Below are 22,331 nucleotides of genomic sequence, written 5' to 3'. Positions count from 1 at the left end.
GATTATTTTCATAATCGATTAATCGGCCGATTATTTTTTCGATTAATCGACTAATCGGATAAAAAGAGAATCAATAATAGTTTTCTATGTTTTAAATAACATCCACATAATGAGTGTTACAAATATAAACTTCAGACTAAAACTTTACATTAACACAACTGTTTCTTCAATTTTTAAGCAGCAGAGCACAGTTTTATAATTAAACAAAACAAAACCACAAACTGTTTGAAAAGAGGTAGAACTAGAAAGAGTTAGACTATCAGTGTTAATAACATTCTGTTATTCACTCTTTCAGAAACTTTGCATTGAAATGCAAAAATCTCAACATGTCCACATGCTTCTGGCTAAGGCTGGTTCTCTGTTTGAAGCTATATTTCCTGCAGCAGAGAAAAGGCTGTTGAGGTGTATAAGTAGGGTTTTGCCAATTTCACCAAAGTGGGATATTTATCTTTGTTAGCTCTTCACCAATGCTAAGTGTTTTCTACCTTGGCAAGGGGCCTCTCAATAAAGTAACCATTGACTTAATTCTAACATAAAAATACAGGGAGTGCAGAATTATTAGGCAAATGAGTATTTTGACCACATCATCCTCTTTATGCATGTTGTCTTACTCCAAGCTGTATAGGCTCGAAAGCCTACTACCAATTAAGCATATTAGGTGATGTGCATCTCTGTAATGAGAAGGGGTGTGGTCTAATGACATCAACACCCTATATCAGGTGTGCATAATTATTAGGCAACTTCCTTTCCTTTGGCAAAATGGGTCAAAAGAAGGACTTGATAGGCTCAGAAAAGTCAAAAATAGTGAGATATCTTGCAGAGGGATGCAGCACTCTTAAAATTGCAAAGCTTCTGAAGCGTGATCATCGAACAATCAAGCGTTTCATTCAAAATAGTCAACAGGGTCGCAAGAAGCGTGTGGAAAAACCAAGGCGCAAAATAACTGCCCATGAACTGAGAAAAGTCAAGCGTGCAGCTGCCAAGATGCCACCAGTTTGGCCATATTTCAGAGCTGCAACATCACTGGAGTGCCCAAAAGCACAAGGTGTGCAATACTCAGAGACATGGCCAAGGTAAGAAAGGCTGAAAGACGACCACCACTGAACAAGACACACAAGCTGAAACGTCAAGACTGGGCCAAGAAATATCTCAAGACTGATTTTTCTAAGGTTTTATGGACTGATGAAATGAGAGTGAGTCTTGATGGGCCAGATGGATGGGCCCGTGGCTGGATTGGTAAAGGGCAGAGAGCTCCAGTCCGACTCAGACGCCAGCAAGGTGGAGGTGGAGTACTGGTTTGGGCTGGTATCATCAAAGATGAGCTTGTGGGGCCTTTTCGGGTTGAGGATGGAGTCAAGCTCAACTCCCAGTCCTACTGCCAGTTTCTGGAAGACACCTTCTTCAAGCAGTGGTACAGGAAGAAGTCTGCATCCTTCAAGAAAAACATGATTTTCATGCAGGACAATGCTCCATCACACGCGTCCAAGTACTCCACAGCGTGGCTGGCAAGAAAGGGTATAAAAGAAGAAAATCTAATGACATGGCCTCCTTGTTCACCTGATCTGAACCCCATTGAGAACCTGTGGTCCATCATCAAATGTGAGATTTACAAGGAGGGAAAACAGTACACCTCTCTGAACAGTGTCTGGGAGGCTGTGGTTGCTGCTGCACGCAATGTTGATGGTGAACAGATCAAAACACTGACAGAATCCATGGATGGCAGGCTTTTGAGTGTCCTTGCAAAGAAAGGTGGCTATATTGGTCACTGATTTGTTTTTGTTTTGTTTTTGAATGTCAGAAATGTATATTTGTGAATGTTGAGATGTTATATTGGTTTCACTGGTAAAAATAAATAATTGAAATGGGTATATATTTGTTTTTGTTAAGTTGCCTAATAATTATGCACAGTAATAGTCACCTGCACACACAGATATCCCCCTAAAATAGCTATAACTAAAAACAAACTAAAAACTACTTCCAAAACTATTCAGCTTTGATATTAATGAGTTTTTTGGGTTCATTGAGAACATGGTTGTTGTTCAATAATAAAATTAATCCTCAAAAATACAACTTGCCTAATAATTCTGCACTCCCTGTATCTTGAATATCTATATGCAATGGTAAATAACCAGCTATAAGGTTAGGGGAAATATCTAGTCCGCTCTAAAAATAACGAATATATACTTATAAAGGTTGAATCTGGTACATATTATCACAATTTATTAAAATATAAAAAAAACAATAAAAAACAAAATCAAAAGTGCTAAGGACTGTATATCAATAACAGGACAAAGCCTTACACATTTATTTATACAGTACATATAATCAGCAATAGCAAGCAATACGCTAATAATTGTGCAAACAGATAATAGTGCACATCAATTTAAATAACTCACATCAATCTAGGGGCAAGGTGTAAACAACAAGCTTAGCACTATATCATGAAAAGCATAGTTCCAAATCACCAGATTTAATATAAACAATCCAAATGATGACTTTTATATCTGGGTTGCACATAAGCCAGGGGTAGTTGTAAACTTATACTGTCCTGAAAAAGTAAAAAGTAAACGTCTGTAGACACCCTTTAGGCTAAGGACATAACCATTAAACACAATACCATATGCAGGAGTTCATTGGAGTGAAGCAGCTGGTGTTGTGCACAGACCAACTAATTGCAAACCAACTAATCGATTATGAGATTCGTTGACAACTATTTTCATAATCGATTATTATCGATTATGACGATTAGTTGTTGCAGCTCTACTCACCACCTGTATGAAATAGTTTTATTTTTAATATATCCAAGCTAGGATACTCCATAATAATGAGAGTGTGCTTAAAGGGGTATCCTGTTCCGTTCTTACACTGAAAATTGGGGGGGGGGGGGGAATATAAGGACCAGGGAAATGTCTGGAACATCTATTATCCACCAAGAATAAATACATTGCAGTATAGTGGTGTATACACACGTTATATGTACATTGCGTTGTGATAAAGAGGAGGTTGTAAGAGACCATGGTAGATGCAGCATGTCTAGAAGATCTGCAGGGATCTTGGGGATTAGGCCAAGCCACAGGGAATGGCCATAAATGTTGGTGGCCAAAAGGGAAGCAGATAAACCTGAGTAGGGTGAATAGGGATAACAGAATTTATGCTTACCTGATAAATTACTTTCTCTTGCGGTGTATCCAGTCCACGGATTCATCCTTTATTTGTGGGATATTCTCATTCCCTACAGGAAGTGGCAAAGAGAGCACACAGCAAAGCTGTCCATATAGCTCCCCCCTTAGCTCCACCCCCCAGTCATTCGACTAAAGGTTAGAAAGAAAAAGGAGAAACCATAGGGTGCAGTGGTGACTGTAGTTTAAACAAAAAATTTTACCTGACGTAAATGCCAGGGCGGGCCGTGGACTGGATACACCGCAAAAGAAAGTAATTTATCAGGTAAGCATAAATTAAGTTTTCTCTTGCAAGGTGTATCCAGTCCACGGATTCATCCTTTACTTGTGGGATACCAATACCAAAGCTATAGGACACGGATGAAGGGAGGGAACAAGACAGGTACCTTAAACAGAAGGCACCACTGCTTGTAAAACCTTTCTCCCAAAAATAGCCTCCGAAGAAGCAAAAGTATCAAATTTGTCAAATTTGGCGAAAGTATGCAGTGAAGACCAAGTCGCTGCCTTACAAATCTGTTCAACAGAAGCCTCATTTTTGAAAGCCCACATGGAAGCCACTGCTCTGGAAGAATGAGCAGTAATACGTTCAGGAGGCTGCTGGCCAGCAGTCTCATAGGCCAAACAGATGATGCTTTTCAGCCAAAAAGAAAGAGGTAGCATTCGCTTTCTGACCTCTCCTCTTACCAGAATAGATAAACAAGGAAGGCGTTTGTCTGAAATCCTTAGTTGCTTGTAAATAGAACTTTAAAGCACGAACAACATCAAGATTGTGCAGTAGACGTTCCTTCTTTGAAGATGGATTAGGACACAGAGAAGGAACAACTATTTCCTGGTTAATATTCTTGTTAGAAACAACTTTAGGAAGAAAACCAGGCTTGGTACGCAAAACTACCTTATCTGCGTGGAACACCAGGTTAGGTGAATCACACTGTAAGGCAGATAATTCTGAAACCCTTCGAGCAGAAGAGATAGCTACTAAAAACAAAACTTTCCAAGATAACAACTTAATATCTATGGAATGTAAAGGTTCAAACGGAACCCCTTGAAGAACTGAAAGAACTAGATTTAGACTCCATGGCGGAGCCACAGGTTTATAGACAGGCTTGATTCTGACTAAAGCATGAGCAAACGCTTGAACGTCTGGTACCTCTGCCAGACGCTTATGTAAAAGAATAGACAGAGCAGATATTTGTCCTTTTAAGGAACTAGCTGACAATCCTTTCTCCAATCCTTCTTGGAGAAGAGACAATATCCTGGGAATCCTAATCTTACTCCATGAGTAACCCTTGGATTCACACCAACAAAGATATTTCCGCCATATCTTATGGTAGATTTTCCTGGTGACAGGCTTTCTAGCCTGACTCAGAGTATCTATAACCGACTCAGAGAACCCACGCGTTGATAGAATTAAGCGTTCAATCTCCAAGCAGTCAAACGTAGAGAAACTAGATTTGGATGCTTGAACGGACCCTGTATTAGAAGATCCTGCCTCATTGGCAGTGTCCATGGTGGGACAGATGACATGTCCACTAGGTCTGCATACCAAGTCCTGCGTGGCAACGCAGGCGCTATCAGAATCACTGAAGCCTTCTCCTGCTTGATTCTGGCAACCAGACGAGGGAGGAGAGGAAACGGTGGAAAAACATAAGCCAGATTGAAGGACCAACGTGCTGCAAGAGCATCTATCAATACCGCCTTGGGGTCCCGGGACCTGGACCCGTAGAAAGTTTGGCGTTCTGACGGGACGCCCTCAAATCCAACTCTGGAGTGCCCCTTAGCTGAGTCAGCTGGGCAAATACCTCCGGGTGGAGTTCCCACTCCCCCGGGTGAAAAGTCTGACGACTTAGAAAATCCGCCTCCCAGTTGTCTACTCCGACGTAAGCTACAGTCGTGATGTTGTCCGACTGAAATCTGATAAATTTGGCCGCCGCTAGTTGAGGCCATGCCTGAAGAGTGTTGAATATCGCCCTCAGTTCCAGAATGTTTATCGGGAGAAGAGTTTCTTCCCGAGACAATAAGCCCTGAGCTTTCCGGGAGTCCCAGACCACTCCCCAGCCTAACAGACTGGCATTGGTCGTTACAATGATCCACTCTGGTCTGCGGAAACATATTCCCTGAGACAGGTGGTCCTGAGACAACCACCAGAGAAGAGAATCTCTGGTCTCCTGGTTCAGCTGAATTTGAGGAGACAAATCTGCATAATCCCCATTCCACTGTTTGAGCATGCATAGTTGCAGTGGTCTGAGATGGATCCGAGCAAAAGGGACTATGTCCATTGCCGGGACTATGTCCATTGCCACTACCATTAGTCCGATTGTCTCCATGCACTGAGCTACAGATGGCCGAGGAATGGAATGAAGAGCTCGGCAAGTATTTAACAGCTTTAACTTTCTGACCTCCGTCAGAAATATTTTCATTTCTACCGAGTCTATCAGGGTTCCTAGGAATGGAACTCTTGTAAGAGGGGAGAGAGAACTCTTTTCTTCGTTCACTTTCCACCCGTGAGACCTTAGAAAGGCCAATACGATCTACGTGTGAGACTTGGTTCTTTGGAAAGTCGACGCTTGAATAAATGATGTTGTCTAAGTAAGGCGCCACTGCTATGCCCCGCGGTCTTAGCACCGCCAGGAGGGCCCCTAGCACCTTTGTGAAAATTCTGGGAGCAGTGGCCAACCCGAAAGGAAGAGCCACAAACTGATAATGCTTGTCCAGAAAGGCGAACCTGAGAAACTGGTGATGATCTTTGTGGATAGGAATATGTAGGTACGCATCCTTTAGATCCACGGTAGTCATATATTGACCCTCCTGGATCATTGGTAAGATTGTCCGAATAGTCTCCATCTTTAACGATGGAACACTGAGGAATTTGTTTAAAATTTTGAGATCCAGGATTGGTTCTTTTTTGGGAACCACAAACAGGTTTGAGTAAAACCCCAGCCCTTGCTCTGCAATTGGAACTGGGTGGATCACTCGCATTGTAAGTAGATCTTCTACACAGCGTAAAAACCCCTTTTTCTTTGTCTGGTCTGTAGACAGACGAGAAATGTGGAACCTTCCCCTTGGAGGAGAGTCCTTTAATTCTAGAAGATATCCCTGGGTAACAATCTCTAATGCCCAGGGATCGTGAACATCTCTTGCCCAGGCCTGAGCGAAGAGAGAGAGTCTGCCCCCTACTAGATCCGGTCCCGGATCGGGGGCTACCCCTTCATGCTGTCTTGGTAGCATCTGCAGGCTTTTTGGCCTGTTTACCCTTGTTCCAGCCCTGGTAAGGCTTCCAGGTGAAGCGTTACCCTCTTGCTTTGCCGCTGTAGAGGCTGAAGCGGGACCGCCCCTGAAGTTACGAAAGGAACGAAAGTTAGCTTTGTTTCTAGCCTTAAAGGGCTTGTCCTGGGGGAGAGCATGGCCCTTTCCCCCTGTGATATCTGAAATAATCTCTTTCAATTCTGGGCCGAAAAGGGTCTTTCCCTTGAAAGGGATATTTAATCATTTGGATTTTGACGACACATCGGCCGACCATGACTTGAGCCAAAGTGCTGAATTTTTTGCCGCTAACTTCGCTAACTGGAAAGCGGCATCTGTGATAAAAGAATTAGCCAGCTTTAGAGGCTTAATTCTATCCATAATCTCGTCATATGAGGTCTCCGTCTGGAGCGATTCCTCCAGCGCCTCAAACCAGAAAGCCGCTGCAGTAGTTACCGGAATAATGCAGGCAATAGGTTGGAGAAGGAAACCTTGTTGAACAAAAATTTTCTTAAGTAAACCTAACTTTTTATCCATAGGATCTTTAAAAGCCCAACTGTCTTCAATTGGTATAGTTGTGCGCTTAGCAAGTGAAGAAACAGCCCCCTCTACCTTAGGGACCGTCTGCCACGAGTCCCGCCTGGGGTCAGTTATGGGGGACATTTTCTTAAAAATAGGGGGGGGAACAAAAGGGACACCTGGTCTATCCAACTCCCTAGTAACAATATCCGCAACCCTTTTGGGGATCGGAAACGCATCAGTGTATACAGGGACCTCTAAGTACTTGTCCAGTTTACACAATTTCTCTGGGATCACAATCATCCAGAGTGGCTAATACCTCCCTGAGTAATACGCGGAGGTGTTCCAGTTTAAATTTAAACGCTAATGAATCTGACTCTGCCTGACGAGCAATCTTTCCCGAGTCGGAAATTTCTCCCTCAGACATCAAATCCTTCACACCCACATCGGAGTGTTGTGAGGGTACATCAGATAAGGCTACCAAAGCTTCAGACTGCTCATCATCTGTTCTTAAAACAGAGCTGTCGCGCTTTGTAGGGAAAACTGGCAGTTTGGATAGAAAGGCCGCAAGGGAATTATCCATGACTGTCTCTAGTTGTTGCAAAGTAATAGGGGCAGACGCACTAGAGGTACTAGGCATCGCTTGAGCGGGCATAACTGGTTGTGACACATGGGGAGAGGTAGACGGACTATCCTCATTCTCCTCAGTCAGAGAATCATCTAGGGCCACACTTTTAAGTGCAACAATATGATCTTTAAAGTGTATAGATGTATTAGTGCAATTGGGGCACATTCTGAGAGGGGGTTCCACCATGGCTTCTAAACACATTGAACAAGGATTTTCCTTAGTGTCAGACATGTTTAACAGACTAGTAGTATACACAAGCAAGCTTGGAAAACACTTTAATCAAATAAAAAACACAATTTGAAAAAAACGTTACTGTGCCTTTAAGAAATAAAAAGAGCACACAATTTTACAAAACAGTGAAAAATGCACCAATCTTTTTGAAATTTTTACAGTATGTACCTAAGGCTTTAATATGATTGCACCACAAGTTTCAGAACGATTAACAACTGAATGCCCAAACCAGAGCAGCCTAAAGCCAACGACCGGTTAATGAACTACAGCACCTTGCCACAGCTTACAGCTGTGGCCCTACCTGCCCTTAGGGATCAGATTTGGGGGAATAAAGCTTCTGTTGGGCCCTCAATCAGCAGCTGGACCCTCCACGTGAAGCAGCATGAACAGACTTTCAATTCTAAATGTGCATCTGAGGCGTGAAATTAGGCCCCTCCCACTCCGGAGTTATGAGGCCTACAAAAATCACTTCTAAGTGACTAAATTTATGCCATGTGGATAATATACCCCAGTAAAAACACCAAAGTGCTTAAGAAAAGTGTCACCAACGAAAATTTCTTGAAAAAATAATCGATTGCCCTGTATTAGTGTCAACCAGCCTATTTAGCCCTGTTATGTAAGCATGCAATTCTATACTAAGTCTCAGAACATAGCTTACCCTCCCCACATGGGGATCCTGTTAGTCTTCTAGCATTATCTCAGTCTTGTCTAGAAAAAATTGACAGAACATACCTCATTGCAGTCAAGCCTGCAAACTGTTCCCCCCAACTGAAGTTTTCTGGTAATCCTCAGTCCTGTGTGGGAACAGCAGTGGATTTTAGTTACAACATGCTAAAATCATTTTCCTCTCAGCAGAATTCTTCATCACTTTTCTGCTAGAGAGTAAATAGTACAAACCGGTACCATTTAAAAATAACAAACTCTTGATTGAAGATATAAAACTACAATTCTAACACCATATTCACTTTACCCTCCCGTAGAGAGACCCTAGTGCTTAGAGCCGGCAAAGAGAATGACTGGGGGGTGGAGCTAAGGGGGGAGCTATATGGACAGCTTTGCTGTGTGCTCTCTTTGCCACTTCCTGTAGGGAATGAGAATATCCCACAAGTAAAGGATGAATCCGTGGACTGGATACACCTTGCAAGAGAAATGCAGGTTAGCATTTTGGAGGTCAGTGAATCCATGTATTTGTCAAATCCCAGGCATCACAAACAAGCAGATTTACTGACTTTATTAGAGAAAGGAAGAAAAAAACATAATTTATGCTTACCTGATAAATTTATTTCTCTTGTAGTGTATCCAGTCCACGGATCATCCATTACTTATGGGATATATTCCCTTCCCAACAGGAAGTTGCAAGAGGATCACCCACAGCAGAGCTGCTATATAGCTCCTCCCCTCACATGTCATATCCAGTCATTCGACCGAAACAAGACAAGAAAGGAGAAACAATAGTGTGCAGTGGTGACTGGAGTTTTAATTAAAATTTAGATCTGCCTTGAAAAGACAGGGCGGGCCGTGGACTGGATACACTACAAGAGAAATAAATTTATTAGGTAAGCATAAATTATGTTTTCTCTTGTTAAGTGTATCCAGTCCACGGATCATCCATTACTTGTGGGATACCAATACCAAAGCTAAAGAACACGGATGATGGGAGGGACAAGGCAGGAACTTAAACGGAAGGAACCACTGCCTGTAGAACCTTTCTCCCAAAAACAGCCTCCGAAGAAGCAAAAGTGTCAAATTTGTAAAATTTTGAAAAGGTGTGAAGCGAAGACCAAGTCGCAGCCTTGCAAATCTGTTCAACAGAGGCCTCATTTTTAAAGGCCCAGGTGGAAGCCACAGCTCTAGTAGAATGAGCTGTAATCCTTTCAGGGGGCTGCTTTCCAGCAGTCTCATAGGCTAAGCGTATTATGCTCCGAAGCCAAAAGGAGAGAGAGGTTGCCGAAGCTTTTTGACCTCTCCTCTGTCCAGAGTAAACGACAAACAGGGAAGAAGTTTGACGAAAATCTTTAGTTGCCTGTAAATAGAACTTCAGGGCACGGACTACGCCCAGATTATGCAAAAAACGTTCCTTCTTTGAAGAAGGATTAGGGCACAATGATGGGACAACAATCTCTTGATTGATATTCCTGTTAGAAACTACCTTTTGTAAAAACCCAGGTTTAGTACGCAGAACTACCTTGTCTGAATGGAAAATCAGATAAGGAGAATCACAATGTAAGGCAGATAACTCAGAGACTCTTCGAGCCGAAGAAATAGCCATCAAAAACAGAACTTTCCAAGATAAAAGCTTAATATCAATGGAATGAAGGGGTTCAAACGGAACACCTTGAAGAACTTTAAGAACCAAGTTTAAGCTCCACGGAGGAGCAACAGTTTTAAACACAGGCTTAGCCCGGGCCAAAGCCTGACAAAAAGCCTGGACGTCTGGAACTTCTGCCAGACGCTTGTGCAAAAGAATAGACAGAGCAGAAATCTGTCCCTTTAACGAACTAGCAGATAAGCCCTTTTCCAAACCCTCTTGTAGAAAGGACAATATCCTAGGAATCCTAACCTTACTCCATGAGTAACTCTTGGATTCGCACCAATATAAGTATTTACGCCATATCTTATGGTAGATTTTTCTGGTAACAGGCTTCCGTGCCTGTATTAAGGTATCAATAACTGACTCTGAGAAGCCACGCTTTGATAGGATCAAGCATTCAATCTCCATGCAGTCAGCTTCAGAGAAATTAGATTTGGATGGTTGAAAGGACCTTGTATTAGAAGGTCCTGCCTCAGGGGCAGAGACCATGGTGGACAGGACGACATGTCCACTAGGTCTGCATACCAGGTCCTGCGTGGCCACGCAGGCGCTATCAGAATCACTGATGCTCTCTCCTGTTTGATCTTGGCAATCAGTCGAGGCAGCAGCGGAAACGGTGGAAACACATAAGCCATGTTGAAAACCCAAGGGGCTGCTAGGGCATCTATCAGCGCCGCTCCAGGGTCTCTTGACCTGGATCCATAAAGAGGAAGCTTGGCGTTCTGGCGAGACGCCATGAGATCCAGTTCTGGTTTGCCCCAACGATGAATCAGTTGAGCGAACACCTCCGGATGAAGTTCCCACTCCCCCGGATGAAAAGTCTGGCGACTTAGAAAGTCCGCCTCCCAATTCTCCACGCCTGGGATGTGGATCGCTGACAGGTGGCAAGTGTGAGACTCTGCCCAGCGAATTATCTTTGAGACTTCTAGCATCGCTAGGGAACTCCTGGTTCCCCCTTGATGGTTGATGTAAGCCACAGTCGTGATGTTGTCCGACTGAAATCTGATGAACCTCAGTGTTGCTAACTGAGGCCAAGCTAGAAGAGCATTGAATATTGCTCTTAACTCCAGAATATTTATTGGGAGGAGTTTCTACTCCTGAGTCCACGATCCCTGAGCCTTCAGGGAGTTCCAGACTGCGCCCCAACCTAGAAGGCTGGCATCTGTTACAATCGTCCAATCTGGCCTGCGAAAGGTCATGCCCTTGGACAGATGGACCCGAGAAAGCCACCAGAGAAGAGAATCTCTGGTCTCTCGATCCAGATTTAGTAGAGGGGAGAAATCTGAGTAATCCCCATTCCACTGACTTAGCATGCATAATTGCAGCGGTCTGAGATGCAGGCGTGCAAATGGCACAATGTCCATTGCAGCTACCATTAAGCCGATTACTTCCATGCACTGAGCCACTGACGGGCGTGGAATGGAATGAAGGACACGGCAAGCATTTAGAAGTTTTGATAACCTGGACTCCGTCAGGTAAATTTTCATCTCTACAGAATCTATAAGAGTCCCTAGGAAGGAGACTCTTGTGAGTGGTGATAGAGAACTCTTTTCCACGTTCACTTTCCACCCATGCGACCTCAGAAATGACAGAACTATCTCTGTATGAGACTTGGCAATTTGAAAGCTTGACGCCTGTATAAGGATGTCGTCTAGATACGGAGCCACCGCTATGCCTCGCGGTCTTAGAACAGCCAGAAGTGAGCCCAGAACCTTTGTAAAGATTCTCGGGGCCGTAGCTAACCCGAAGGGAAGAGCTACAAACTGGTAATGCCTGTCTAGAAAGGCAAATCTTAGGTACCGATAATGATCTTTGTGAATCGGTATGTGAAGGTAGGCATCCTTTAAGTCCACTGTGGTCATGTACTGACTCTCTTGGATCATGGGTAGGATGGTTCGAATAGTTTCCATTTTGAATGATGGAACTCTTAGGAATTTGTTTAAGATCTTTAGGTCCAAGATTGGTCTGAAGGTTCCCTCTTTCTTGGGAACCACAAACAGATTTGAGTAAAATCCCTGCCCTTGTTCCGTCCGCGGAACAGGGTGGATCACCCCCATTACTAGGAGGTCTTGTACACAGCGTAGGAATGCCTCTTTCTTTAACTGGTTTTCTGATAACCTTGATAGATGGAATCTCCCTCGAGGAGGAGAAGCCTTGAAGTCCAGAAGATATCCCTGAGATATGATCTCCAACGCCCAGGGATCCTGGACATCTCTTGCCCACGCCTGGGCGAAGAGAGAAAGTCTGCCCCCCACTAGATCCGTTTCCGGATAGGGGGCCGTTCCTTCATGCTGTCTTAGGGGCAGTAGTAGGTTTTCTGGCCTGCTTGCCCTTGTTCCAGGACTGGTTAGTATTCCAGGCCTGTCTGTAACAAGCAACAGTTCCTTCCTGTTTTGGAGCGGAGGAAGTTGATGCTGCTCCTGCCTTGAAATTTCGAAAGGCACGAAAATTAGACTGTTTGGCCTTTGATTTGGCCATGTCCTGAGGAAGGGTATGACCCTTACCTCCAGTAATGTCAGCAATAATTTCTTTCAAGCCTGCCCGATTAAGGTCTGCCCCTTGAAAGGAATATTAAGTAATTTAGATTTAGAAGTCACGTCAGCTGACCAGGATTTAAGCCATAGCGCTCTCCCCGCCTGGATGGCGAATCCGGAGTTCTTAGCCGTTAGTTTAGTTAAATGTACAATGGCATCAGAAACAAATGCATTAGCTAGCTTAAGTGCTATAAGCTTGTAAATAATTTCATCCAATGGAGCTGTGTGAATGGCCTCTTCCAGAGACTCAAACCAGAATGCCGCAGCAGCAGTGACAGGCGCAATGCATGCAAGGGGCTGCAAGATAAAACCTTGTTGAACAAACATTTTCTTAAGGTAACCTAATTTTTTATCCATTGGATCCGAAAAAGCACAACTATCCTCCACCGGGATAGTGGTACGCTTAGCTAAAGTAGAAACTGCTCCCTCCACCTTAGGGACCGTCTGCCATAAGTCCCGAGTAGTGGCGTCTATTGGAAACTTTTTCCTAAATATAGGAGGTGGGGAAAAAACAGAATTTATGCTTACCTGATAAATTACTTTCTCCATTGGTGTGTCCGGTCCACGGCGTCATCCTTACTTGTGGGATATTCTCTTCCCCAACAGGAAATGGCAAAGAGCCCAGCAAAGCTGGTCACATGATCCCTCCTAGGCTCCGCCTTCCCCAGTCATTCAACCGACGTAAAGGAGGAATATGCATAGGAGAAATCATATGATACCGTGGTGACTGTAGTTAGAGAAAATAATTCATCAGATCTGATTAAAAAACCAGGGCGGGCCGTGGACCGGACACACCGTTGGAGAAAGTAATTTATCAGGTAAGCATAAATTCTGTTTTCTCCAACATAGGTGTGTCCGGTCCACGGCGTCATCCTTACTTGTGGGAACCAATACCAAAGCTTTAGGACACGGATGATGGGAGGGAGCAAATCAGGTCACCTAGATGGAAGGCACCACGGCTTGCAAAACCTTTCTCCCAAAAATAGCCTCAGAAGAAGCAAAAGTATCAAATTTGTAAAATTTGGTAAAAGTGTGCAGTGAAGACCAAGTCGCTGCCTTACATATCTGATCAACAGAAGCCTCGTTCTTGAAGGCCCATGTGGAAGCCACAGCCCTAGTGGAATGAGCTGTGATTCTTTCAGGAGGCTGCCGTCCGGCAGTCTCATAAGCCAATCGGATGATGCTTTTAAGCCAAAAGGAGAGAGAGGTAGAAGTTGCTTTTTGACCTCTCCTTTTACCAGAATAAACAACAAACAAGGAAGATGTTTGTCTGAAATCCTTTGTAGCCTCTAAATAGAATTTTAGAGCACGAACTACATCCAAATTGTGCAACAAACGTTCCTTCTTTGAAACTGGATTCGGACACAAAGAAGGCACAACTATCTCCTGGTTAATATTTTTGTTAGAAACAACTTTCGGAAGAAAACCAGGTTTAGTACGCAAAACCACCTTATCTGCATGGAACACCAGATAAGCAGGAGAACACTGCAGAGCAGATAACTCTGAAACTCTTCTAGCAGAAGAAATTGCAACCAAAAACAAAACTTTCCAAGATAATAACTTAATATCTACGGAATGTAAGGGTTCAAACGGAACCCCTTGAAGAACTGAAAGAACTAAATTGAGACTCCAAGGAGGAGTCAAAGGTTTGTAAACAGGCTTGATTCTAACCAGAGCCTGAACAAAAGCTTGAACATCTGGCACAGCCGCCACCTTTTTGTGAAGTAAAACAGATAAAGCAGAAATCTGTACCTTCAAAGAACTTGCAGATAATCCTTTCTCCAAACCCTCTTGTAGAAAGGATAGAATCTTAGGAATTTTTATCTTGTTCCATGGGAATCCTTTCGATTCGCACCAACAGATATATTTTTTCCATACTTTATGGTAAATTTTTCTAGTTACAGGCTTTCTAGCCTGAATAAGAGTATCAATGACAGAATCTGAGAACCCACGCTTTGATAAAATCAAGCGTTCAATCTCCAAGCAGTCAGTTGGAGTGAGGCCAGATTCGGATGTTCGAACGGACCTTGAACAAGAAGGTCCCGTCTCAAAGGTAGTTTCCATGGTGGAGCCGATGACATATTCACCAGGTCTGCATACCAAGTTCTGCGTGGCCACGCAGGAGCTATCAAGATCACCGAAGCCCTCTCCTGATTGATCCTGGCTACCAGCCTGGGAATGAGAGGAAACGGTGGGAATACATAAGCTAGGTTGAAGGTCCAGGGCGCTACTAGTGCATCTACTAGAGTCGCCTTGGGATCCCTGGATCTGGACCCGTAGCAAGGAACCTTGAAGTTCTGACGAGACACCATCAGATCCATGTCTGGAATGCCCCATAATTGAGTTATGTGGGCAAAGATTTCCGGATGGAGTTCCCACTCCCCCGGATGAAATGTCTGACGACTCAGAAAATCCGCTTCCCAATTTTCCACTCCTGGGATGTGGATTGCAGACAAGTGGCAGGAGTGAATCTCCGCCCATTGAATTACTTTGGTCACTTCTTCCATCGCCAGGGAACTCCTTGTTCCCCCCTGATGGTTGATATATGCAACAGTCGTCATGTTGTCTGATTGAAACCTTATGAATTTGGCCATTGCTAGTTGAGGCCAAGCCTTGAGAGCATTGAATATCGCTCTCAGTTCCAGAATGTTTATCGGGAGAAGAGATTCTTCCCGAGACCATAGACCCTGAGCTTTCAGGGGTTTCCAGACCGCGCCCCAGCCCACCAGACTGGCGTCAGTCGTGACAATGACCCACTCTGGTCTGCGGAAGCTCATCCCTTGAGACAGGTTGTCCAGGGTCAGCCACCAACGGAGTGAATCTCTGGTCCTCTGATCTACTTGGATCGTCGGGGACAAGTCTGTATAATCCCCATTCCACTGTCTGAGCATGCACAGTTGTAATGGTCTTAGATGAATTCGCGCAAAAGGAACTATGTCCATTGCCGCAACCATCAAACCTATTACTTCCATGCACTGCGCTATGGAAGGAAGAAGAACAGAATGAAGTACTTGACAAGAGCTTAGAAGTTTTGATTTTCTGGCCTCTGTCAGAAAAATCTTCATTTCTAAGGAGTCTATTATTGTTCCCAAGAAGGGAACTCTTGTTGACGGGAATAGAGAACTTTTTTCTACGTTCACTTTCCACCCGTAAGATCTGAGAAAGGCTAGGACAATGTCCGTATGAGCCTTTGCTTGTGGCAGAGACGACGCTTGAATCAGTATGTCGTCCAAGTAAGGTACTACTGCAATGCCCCTTGGCCTTAGCACCGCTAGAAGGGACCCTAGTACCTTTGTGAAAATTCTTGGAGCAGTGGCTAATCCGAATGGAAGTGCCACAAACTGGTAATGCTTGTCCAGAAAGGCGAACCTTAGGAACCGATGATGTTCCTTGTGGATAGGAATATGTAGATACGCATCCTTTAAATCCACCGTGGTCATGAATTGACCTTCCTGGATGGTAGGAAGAATTGTCCGAATGGTTTCCATTTTGAACGATGGAACCCTGAGAAATTTGTTTAGGATCTTGAGATCCAAAATTGGCCTGAATGTTCCCTCTTTTTTGGGAACTATGAACAGATTGGAGTAAAACCCCATCCCTTGTTCTCCTAATGGAACAGGATGAATCACTCCCATTTTTAACAGGTCTTCTACACAATGTAAGAATGCCTGTCTTTTTATTTGGTCTGAAGACAATTGAGACCTGTGGAACCTTCCCCTTGTGGGTAGTTCCTTGAATTCCAGGAGATAACCTTGAGAAACTATTTCTAGTGCCCAAGGATCCTGAACATCTCTTGCCCAAGCCTGAGCGAAGAGAGAGAGTCTGCCCCCCACCAGATCCGGTCCCGGATCGGGGGCCAGCATCTCATGCTGTCTTAGTAGCGGTAGCAGGCTTCTTGGCCTGCTTACCTTTGTTCCAGCCTTGCATCGGTCTCCAGGCTGGCTTGGTTTGAGAAGAATTACCCTCTTGCTTAGAGGATGTAGAATTTGAGGCTGGTCCGTTTCTGCGAAAGGGACGAAAATTTGTTTTATTTTTAGCCTTAAAAGACCTATCCTGAGGAAGGGCGTGGCCCCTTTCCCCCAGTGATGTCTGAAATAATCTCTTTCAAGTCAGGGCCAAACAGCGTTTTCCCCTTGAAAGGGATGTTAAGCAATTTGTTCTTGGAGGACACATCCGCTGACCAAGACTTTAGCCAAAGCGCTCTGCGCGCCACAATAGCAAAACCTGAATTTTTCGCCGCTAATCTAGCTAATTGCAAAGTGGCGTCTAAGGTAAAAGAGTTAGCCAATTTAAGTGCTTGAACTCTGTCCATAACCTCCTCATAAGAAGATGCTTTATTGAGCGACTTTTCTAGTTCTTCGAACCAGAAACACGCTGCTGTAGTGACAGGAACAATGCATGAAATTGGTTGTAGAAGGTAACCTTGCTGAACAAACATCTTTTTAAGCAAACCCTCTAATTTTTTATCCATAGGATCTTTGAAAGCACAACTATCTTCTATAGGGATAGTGGTGCGTTTGTTTAGAGTAGAAACCGCCCCCTCGACCTTGGGGACTGTCTGCCATAAGTCCTTCCTGGGGTCGACCATAGGAAATAATTTCTTAAATATAGGGGGAGGGACAAAAGGTATGCCGGGCCTTTCCCATTCTTTATTTACAATGTCCGCCACCCGCTTGGGTATAGGAAAAGCTTCGGGGGGCACCGGGACCTCTAGGAACCTGTCCATCTTACATAATTTCTCTGGAATGACCAAATTGTCACAATCATCCAGAGTAGATAACACCTCCTTAAGCAGAGCGCGGAGATATTCCAATTTAAATTTGAATGTAATAACGTCAGGTTCAGCTTGTTGAGAAATTTTTCCTGAATCTGAAATTTCTCCCTCAGACAAAACCTCCCTGGCCCCTTCAGACTGGTGTAAGGGCATGTCAGAACCATTATCATCAGCGTCCTCATGCTCTTCAGTATCTAAAACAGAGCAGTCGCGCTTTCGCTGATAAGTGGGCATTTTGGCTAAAATGTTTTTAATAGAATTATCCATTACAGCCGTTAATTGTTGCATAGTAAGGAGGATTGACGCACTAGATGAACTAGGGACCTCCTGAGTGGGCAAGACTGGTGTAGACATAGAAGGAGATGATGCAGTACCATGCTTACTCCCCTCACTTAAGGAATCATTTTGGGCAACATTATTATCAGTGGCATCATTGTCCCTACTTACTTTGTCACATTCATCACATATATTTAAATGGAGAGGAACCTTGGCTTCCGAACATACAGAACATCGTCTATCTGATGGTTCAGACATGTTAATAGGCATAAACTTGATAACAAAGCACAAAAAACGTTTTAAAATAAAACCGTTACTGTCACTTTAAATTTTAAACTGAACACACTTTATTACTGAATATGTGCAAAAGTATGAAGGAATTGTTCAAAATTCACCAAAATTTCACCACAGTGTCTTAAAGCCTTAAAAGTATTGCACACCAAATTTGAAAGCTTTAACTCTTAAAATAACGGAACCGGAGCCGTTTTTACATTTAACCCCTATACAGTCCCTGGTATCTGCTTTGCTGAGACCCAACCAAGCCCAGAGGGGAATACGATACCAAATGACGCCTTCAATAAGCTTTTTCAGTGGATCTGAGCTCCTCACACATGCATCTGCATGCCTTGCTTCTCAAAAACAACTGCGCATTAGTGGCGCGAAAATGAGGCTCTGCCTAGGACTAGAAAAGGCCCCCAGTGAAAAAGGTGTCCAATACAGTGCCTGCCGTTTTTTTAACAGAATTCCCAAGATTAAAATAACTCTTTAAAGTTATAAACCATTAAATATGCTTATAAAGTAATCGTTTTAGCCCAGAAAAATGTCTACCAGTCTTTAAAGCCCTTGTGAAGCCCTTTATTCTTATATTTAAAACTAATAGGGAAAATGACAGCTTCCAGCATTACCAAGTCTTGTTAGAAATGTGTCATACCTCAAGCAGCAAAAGTCTGCTCACTGTTTACCCCAACTGAAGTTAATTCATCTCAACAGTCCTGTGTGGAAACAGCCATCGATTTTAGTAACGGTTGCTAAAATCATTTTCCTCTTACAAACAGAAATCTTCATATCTTTTCTGTTTCAGAGTAAATAGTACATACCAGCACTATTTTAAAATAACAAACTCTTGATTGAAGAATAAAAACTACATTTAAACACCAAAAAACTCTTAGCCATCTCCGTGGAGATGTTGCCTGTGCAACGGCAAAGAGAATGACTGGGGAAGGCGGAGCCTAGGAGGGATCATGTGACCAGCTTTGCTGGGCTCTTTGCCATTTCCTGTTGGGGAAGAGAATATCCCACAAGTAAGGATGACGCCGTGGACCGGACACACCTATGTTGGAGAAAAAGGCACACCGGGTCTATCCCACTCCTTGCTAATAATTTCTGTAAGCCTTTTAGGTATAGGAAAAACGTCAGTACACACCGGCACCGCATAGTATCTATCAAGGCTACACAATTTCTCTGGATTTGCAACTTTGTTACAGTCATTTAGAGCAGCTAAAACCTCTCCTAGCAATACACGGAGGTTCTCAAGCTTAAATTTAAAATTAGAGATCTCTGAATCCGGTTTCCCTGGATCAGATCCGTCACCCACAGAATGAAGCTCTCCGTCCTCATGTTCTGCAAACTGTGACGCAGTATCGGACATGACTCTCACAGCACCAGCGCGCTCTGTCCTAATCCCAGAGCTATCGCGCTTGCCTCTTAATTCTGGCAACCTAGATAATACTTCTGTCAGAGTATTATTCATGATTGTAGCCATGTCCTGTAAAGTGATTTCTATGGGCGTCTCTGATGTACTTGGCGCCAAATTAGCAAGCGCCTCCTGAGCGGGATGCGAAGGTACTGACACGTGAGGAGAGTTAGTCGGCATAACTTCCCCCTCGTTGTCTGGTGATAATTCTTTTACAGATAAAGACTGACCTTTATTATTTAAAGTGAAATCAACACTGGCCTTCAAACATAATGAACAAACAGATTCATCTGTGTCAGACATGTTTAAACAGACTAGCAATGAGACTAGCAATCTTGGAAAACACTTTAAAATAAGTTTACAAGCAATATAAAAAACGCTACTGCGCCTTTAAGAAGCACAAAACCTGTCTCAAGTTGAAATAACAATGAACCAAATCAGTTATAGCAACCAAATTTTCACAGTAAATGTATTAAGCTAGCAGAGCATTGCACCCACTTGCAAATGGATGATTAATCCCTTAATACCCAAAACGGATAATCAATAGAGAAAAAAACGTTTTTAACACAGTCAAACACACTGTCACAGGTCTGCTGTGACTGATTACCTCCCTCAAAATGACTTTTGAAGTCCCTTGAGCTCTCTAGAGACGTCCTGGATCATGCAGGAAGAAGCAGGAAGACTGAGTCTGAATTTTTACTGCGCAAAAAAGCGCTAAAATAGGCCCCTCCCACTCCTTATTACAACAGTGGAAAGCCTCAGTTAACTGTTTCTATGCAGAAAATAAGTCAGCCATGTGGAAAAAATTATGCCCCAATAAGTTTTATCACCAATGTACCTCAAAAAACGATTAAACATGCCAGCAAACGTTTTAAACATCCTTTTTTAAAGAGTATGTATCTCTTATTGATAAGCCTGATACCAGTCGCTTCTACTGCATTTAAGGCTTTACTACATTACTTCAGTATTAGCAGCATTTTCTTAGTCAAATTCCATTCCTTAGAAAATTATTTTACTGCACATACATTAATAAGCCTGATACCAGTCACTTTTACTGCATTTAAGGCTTTACTTACATTACTTCGGTATCAGCAGCATTTTCTTAGTCAATTCCATTCCTTAGAAAAATATTTTACTGCACATACCTTAGTTGCAGGAGACCCTGCACGCCATTCCCTTTCTGAAGTTACCCCACTCCTCAGAATGTGCGAGAACAGCCAGTGGATCTTAGTTACTTCTGCTAAGATCATAGAAAACGCAGGCAGATTCTTCTTCCAAATACTGCCTGAGAAAAAAACACCACACTCCGGTGCCATTTAAAAATAACAAACTTTTGATTGAAGAATTAATTAAGTATAAAACACCACACTCCTCTCACGACCTCCATCTATGTTGAGGGTTGCAAGAGAATGACTGGATATGACATGTGAGGGGAGGAGCTATATAGCAGCTCTGCTGTGGGTGATCCTCTTGCAACTTCCTGTTGGGAAGGGAATATATCCCACAAGTAATGGATGATCCGTGGACTGGATACACTTAACAAGAGAAAATGCTCTTAAAGTGAAGGTCAACTTTGTTGAATGAAAGCCCGGTTTTTAAAAATACTATTAAAAAACGGGGGCACTTTCATTCACCAAAGTTTATAAAGCAGCCGTGTTTTTTTTTTGTTTTTGGTTTGTTTGTTTTTAAAAAAAAAAAAAAAAACAATTACCCGCTCTCCTCTTCACAGCCGGAGCAGCTTCTCCCACCCGCAAAACCTCTCTTCATACATCAGAAATTACGAATCCGGCCTACCCCCCAGTGCAAACATTGCCTGAGGCCATGTTGTGACTGGAGGAAGCTGGATCCGTCATTTCTGACATATGAAGAGAGGTTTTGCGGGCGGAGGGAAGCTGCTCCAGCTGTGAAGAGGAGAGGTGTAAGTTTTTGTTCTTTTTTAAACAAAATGGCCGATTTGTAAACTTTATTGAATGAAAGTGCCCGTTTTTAATAGTATTTTTAAAAACCGGGCTTTCATTCATCAAAGTTAACCTTCACTTTAAGAGACCACACAGAAATAACCATCATTGGCAATCTCAGAAGGTCAGAAGCATGGTATAAAAAAAATGTTCTTGTAATGGGCTTTAAGGGCAGACCTAGAATGTTTAGGAATAAAGAAAAATCTAAAGTATTCTAAGAAGTGATTAGGAACACAAAATAAAAACATATCTAAAAATAAACTAAACAAAAAAGGCCCCACATGCTGTGCTGTAAGCTTTTAAAAAAAAAAAAAAAAAAATCCATAAAAAATAAAATATGATTATAAATATCTTCATACAAGGTTTCTTTTAGTTTAATCGGTCTGCTATAAATCTAATAGTTTCTAAGTTTTCTATGGCCTAGATTTGGAGTTTGGCGTTAGCCGTGAAAACCAGCGTTAGAGGCTCCTAACGCTGGTTTTAGGCTACCTCCGGTATTTGGAGTCACTCAAAAAACGCTCAGTTTTCAGCCGCGACTTTTCCATACTGCAGATCCCCTTACGTCAATTGCGTATCCTATCTTTTCAATGGGATCTTTCTAACTCCGGTATTTAGAGTCGTGTCTGAAGTGAGAGTTAGACATCTAACGACAAAACTCCAGCCGCAGGAAAAAAGTCAGTAGTTAAGAGCTTTCTGGGCTAACGCCGGTTTATAAAGCTCTTGTACTCTAAAGTACACTAACACCCATAAACTACCTATGTACCCCTAAACCGAGACCCCCCACATCGCCGACACTCGATTAAATTTTTTTAACCCCTAATCTGCCGACCGCCACCTACGTTATACTTATGTACCCCTAATCTGCTGCCCCTAACACCGCAGACCCCTATGTTATATTTATTAACCCCTAACCTGCCCCCCACAACGTCGCCGCCAGCTACCTACAATAATTAACCCCTAATCTGCCGACCGCAAAGCGCCGCCACCT

At 43.1% G+C, this 22,331-nt stretch overlaps 1 protein-coding gene across 1 annotated transcript in view; it reads right to left on the bottom strand.

Moving 5' to 3' along the window:
• KIF5B (kinesin family member 5B) overlaps positions 1-22,331 on the bottom strand; it is a 346,765-nt gene that overhangs the window by 274,409 nt on the left and 50,025 nt on the right. The window lies entirely within an intron of this gene.

The sequence above is a fragment of the Bombina bombina genome, chromosome 5, assembly GCF_027579735.1.
Source record: "Bombina bombina isolate aBomBom1 chromosome 5, aBomBom1.pri, whole genome shotgun sequence".
NCBI classification, from domain to species: Eukaryota; Metazoa; Chordata; class Amphibia; order Anura; family Bombinatoridae; genus Bombina; species Bombina bombina.
The sequence above is the reverse complement of the archived record's forward strand: the minus strand, read 5'-3'. Positions and strand labels throughout refer to the sequence as shown.